The 4,801-nt window shown below is 46.4% G+C and overlaps 1 protein-coding gene across 1 annotated transcript in view; it reads left to right on the top strand.

Annotated features, from left to right (window-relative positions):
* SMAD4 (SMAD family member 4) overlaps window positions 1-4,801 on the top strand; it is a 100,228-nt gene that overhangs the window by 45,209 nt on the left and 50,218 nt on the right. The window lies entirely within an intron of this gene.

Raw genomic sequence — 4,801 nt, 5'->3', positions numbered from 1 at the left:
GTTTGACATGTTTTTAAAGTGTGCAGAAAGGATTATCATATGGTATGCATTTTGCTGTCACATAATGGAGGAGACCTAGAGACAGTATAGAAAACTCTTTTTAGAAGTTTTGTTGTAAAAACAGCAGAGAAATGGGCCAGAGAATGGAGAAATGAGCCAAAGAGAAGACCTTCTAGGATTAGAGAAATAACAGCTGCTTGGAGGCTTATGGGAATGACCCAGTGGAAGGAAATATTGATAATGTAGAATAGCAAGGATAATAATTAGAGTGATGGTGATGATAGTGATTAGGCAAGATGGGATTAGCTTTTTCTTTTTTAATTTTTATTTTTTAGAGATGGCGTCTTGCTCGGTTGCCCAGGTGGGAGTGCAACAATGCAATCATCCTTCCCTGCAGCCTCGGCAGCCTTCCTAGTAACTACAGGCACACAACACCACCCCTGGTTTATTGTCTTAGTGGAGGGACTGGCTTTAGGAGCATGGAAATTCAATTCTGTAATGGAGGGGAAGGCAGAGTAGAGGCTGGTATGTGGGTAGGGGGAGGGGTGGGATTCTGTGGAGGTTTTTGTTCCATTCCTTGGGTTTTCTCAATAACACAGGAAGGATGGTTCTTAATTGAGAATGAGGATTGAGGGGAGGATGTGTAGGTTAGGGACTGGGCCAAATAGCAGGAGGTGAGTGGCAGGCAAGTGAGCTCTGCCTTTTGTCTGATAAGTGGCAGCATTACATTCTCATAGGAGCCCGAACCCTGCTGTAAACTGTACATGGGATCTAGGTCATGGGCTACTGGTAAGAATCTAATGCCTGTGACCTGAAGTGGAGATGTAATGCCCTTGAATCATCCCCAAATCACCCCCGGCTTGGTCCTGGTCCATGGAGAAATTGTCCTCTATGAAACGTGGTATCAAAAAGGTTGGGGAGTATTAGGATAGAGGACAAAGAAGGTATGACATCTAGAAGAATGGAAAAGGGAAGTAGGATTGCTGGGCAGCACCAAGGGTCCACCTGAGGTTCCCAGTGATGAAATTAAAGTGTGGGTTGTATTTTTCTTCAGCCACATTCAAATGCACAGGTGCTACAGTGCAGGTGGGGAGCTGGCTTGAATCAGGACTGTGGTTTTGCTGAACAAGCACAACACAGGGGGAGGGAGGCCAGGAGGTTAGGGTGTGTGTCAGAGTAATTATAATGATTGGACAAGGCGTAAAGCTGAATAAGGATGGGAGTGAAGAATTCTTGGAGTTAGAGCACTACAGGAATGACTTGGAAAAATGAGGTGGTGATTGGAGTGTGAAATGTTCGAAATTGTGATTTATGAAGAAGTTGTAGAGTTTGATGAAGCTCCTGTGATTACGACCATGGGAGTGAGGGGATGAGTTAGGATAGAGGATCTTTGGAGAAGGAGCACTCAAGGAACCGAGAAGCCAGAATACTGGGGACATTTTATAATCACCTAGGGTTAAGACAAGCGGCACTAGTCTGACTGACAGAGCAAGTACTGAACTGAAGGGGAATAAGGGCAATAATGGGTACTGGCGAAAATAATTCAAAGCTATGGTTTTATACGGAGGAGGAGGGCAAGGGTCTGGAAGCAATGTTGAGACGCAAGGAGGAAACCTACCTCACCTCCAGGCATAGGCTAAGAGGGTTATGATCGGAAAGACAGTAGCCACTACTTGGGAGAGAAGGACCCCAGGGGAAACTCAGGTTTCCCTTAAGTGAAAGGAACCTGAAGGGACTGTCATTTGCATAAACCATTAGAAGGTATGGTAGACAGACTCTAATTTAGAGTCAGCATCTGGTCCCTACCCCCTACTGTGTAGGTGGGGCAGATGATGTGGTGCACATACAAAAAAAAGCATGGCAAAGGAGACAGGATGTATATGATTACTGGGTGTGATTACGTTACATAAGATTGCAACCAGTGTCTTGGTGAGACTCTCCCCCTTGCTGGCTTTGAAGAAGCAGGCTGCTATAGTGTGAGCTTCCCTATGGAGATGGCCACATGGCAAGTAAAAGAGGGGGTCTCCAGGTGACAGGCAGCAAGGGACTGAGGCCCTCAAGTCTAGCAGGCTGTAAGGAACTGAATGCTGCCAAAAACCATGTTAGCTTGAAAAACAAACAAACAACAACAACAAAAACCATGTGAGCTTAAAGGTGATAATTTTCCCAGCCTCACTTTGTAGAGGGCCCAGCTAAGCTGTGTCTGGACTCCTGACCCAAAGAAATGTAAGACCATAAACACGTGTTGTTTTAAAGTTCTAAATTTATGATAATATTGTTATACAGCAATAGATAACTAATACAGATGGGATGGAAGAAGTTTAGTTATAACAATGTTATGTAGTTTTCCTGAGGTGTATCACTTAAGAATCATATATTGGTCCATTATCAAACCATTTTTAATAATCTATCAGCTGACAGATTTTTCTTCAGTTTTGTTGATTAGCAAAGAATTGGAAACTTCCTGACTTACAAAAATAATTTAACCCATTCACTAAAGTCATTTACTTTCTCAGCAGAGACACCAATTATTTATTTATTTATTTGAGACAAGAGTTTTACTCTGTCACCTTCAGTAGAGTGCAGTAACATCATAGCTCACAGCAACCTCAAACTCTTGGGTTCATACTATCCTCTTGCCTCAGCCTCCCGAGTAGCTGGGACTACAGGCACCTGCCACAACACCTGTCTATTTTTTCAGAGACTGGGTCTTACTCTTGCTCAGGCTGGTCTGGAACTCTGTTGCTCAGGCAATTCACCTGCTTGGGCCTCCTAGAGTGCTAGAATTTCACTCATGAGCCACCATGCCTGGCTGACGCCAGTTTTTTAAATTGTTCCTCTGAATTGTTCTGGAGATATTTAGATCTTGGGTCAATGTACCTTAGTAAGGGGTTAGAATTTTTACTTTCTTTTGTAAGGTGGGAGAAAAGGGCAGTTTTGAAAGAGGATCCTGTGTCCTAAGCTACCTTCTCAAACTGAATAATTTTAAGAAGCATGGCAGTGGAAGATCTGGAAATGAAAGCTCTTAAAACTGGTCTTATAAAGTCTTCATATATACCATGGATAAGGGAACACCCACTTGAAGCTTTAGGGGCATTCTGGTAGAGGAGGGAAGTCACTTGTGATGTAGCAGACAGAATGCAGTACTGAGTGTGAGTCGGGGATTGAGTGGAGGGGACTGTGAGTGTAAACAGTTCTGATCAACGGGGACCTAAGAAATGACTTTAGAACTGTTCAATAATTAGTTGTGGAGGGACTCCCAAAGAGTGTTTCCTGGTTGGTGAAAAAAATAGTTAGTGTGTAGCTCTATGCCCATAGCTCAATGAGTAGGGCGCCAGCCACATACACCAAGGATGGCAGGTTTGAACCCAGCCTGGGCCTGCTAAACAACAATGACAAGTGCAACAAAAAATCACGAAGTGTTGTGGGGTGCCTGTAGTCCCAACTACTTGGGAGGCTGAGGCAAGAGAATCCTTTAAGCCCAAGAGTTTGAGGTTGCTGTGAGCTGTGACACCTCTACCGAGCGTGACATAGTGAGCCTCTGTCTAAAAAAAAAAAATTAGTGTGTTTTCCAAAAAACTTTTTAAATTAGAAAAGAAATTAGTGGCTTGGCGCCTGTAACTCAGCGGCTAGGGCGCCAGCCACATACACCGGAGCTGGCGGGTTCAAATCCAGCCTGGGACTGCCAAACAACAATGACAACTACAACTAAAAAATAGCCAGGTGTTGTGGTGGGCACCTGTGGTCCCAGCTACTTGGGAGACTGAGGCAAGAGAACTGCTTAAGCCCAAGAGTTTGAGGTTGCTGTGAGCTGAGACATCAGAGCAGTCTACCAAGGGTGACAAAGTGAGACTCTGTCTCAAAAAGAAATTACTGAGTCTTGTAAAAAAAAAAAAAATCAAATAAACTAAGTATAAAGTCAAAAACAGGGCCTTTCCTTGCCCAGCAGGTAACCTACTTAATAGGTATGTCTAAGACCCATGGGTCCCTTCCAACCTGAGACTCCACCTACATCTCTTACATCTCTGCCCACAAGAACCACTCTACCTGGTAGAGTTCTTAAACGTGTGATTCCTGGACTGTCGTGTAAGTCTCTCGAGATTAAACATCTTTGGAACTCGTGATTCAGCGATGGCAGAAAGGGAAGGAAGGTGTAGCCATTGCCACTTTCTTCTCCAAATAAACCACTACAACCACCTTACCCCCAGAGTTAGTGCTTGGCAGTTAAAGTCTAATTTTTGTGCCCACGCGGTCCTCAAAACAAACAAAAGGTCCTGATCGTTATTTATAAACACTTAGTGGACGCCCACTCTATTCTGTGCTCTCCTGCGTACTTGGTACTTTTTTGCCAAGCGATGCCAGAGTCTCCGGTGACCAACCAGCCCTTCAAAGAGGCCCCTCCCCACCGCCGCCGCCGCAGGGCCCAGACCCGCACTCGGAGACACCCGCGGATGCCGCTGCCTTGCGGGCGCCTGCGCAGAGCGAACCCCCGGTCTCTCGGGGCAGGAGGCGGGGGCAGCAGGGAGAAAGGAAAGCTGCGGGGGAAAAGGGCCAAACCCTGAAATTACCCGGATGTGGTCTCCGTGCGCGCATGCTCAGTGTCCTCTCGACAAGTTGGCAGCAACAACACGGCCCTGATCGTCGTCGCCGCTGCGGTAACGGAGCGGCTCGGGTGGCGGAGCCCGCGTTCGCGCCCGCCCGCTCTCCCCGGGAGGCCCTTGTCGTCCTCCACTTGGCTTTGCTGCCGCCCAGAGGGTGGGAGCGGGTGAGGGGAACCGGGCGCCCGGTGAGAGAGACCCCC

This window comes from Otolemur garnettii, unplaced genomic scaffold (assembly GCF_000181295.1).
Source record: "Otolemur garnettii isolate 467f Iridium unplaced genomic scaffold, OtoGar3 scaffold00012, whole genome shotgun sequence".
Lineage (NCBI taxonomy): Eukaryota > Metazoa > Chordata > Mammalia > Primates > Galagidae > Otolemur > Otolemur garnettii.
This window is presented reverse-complemented; position numbering and strand designations above follow the sequence as displayed.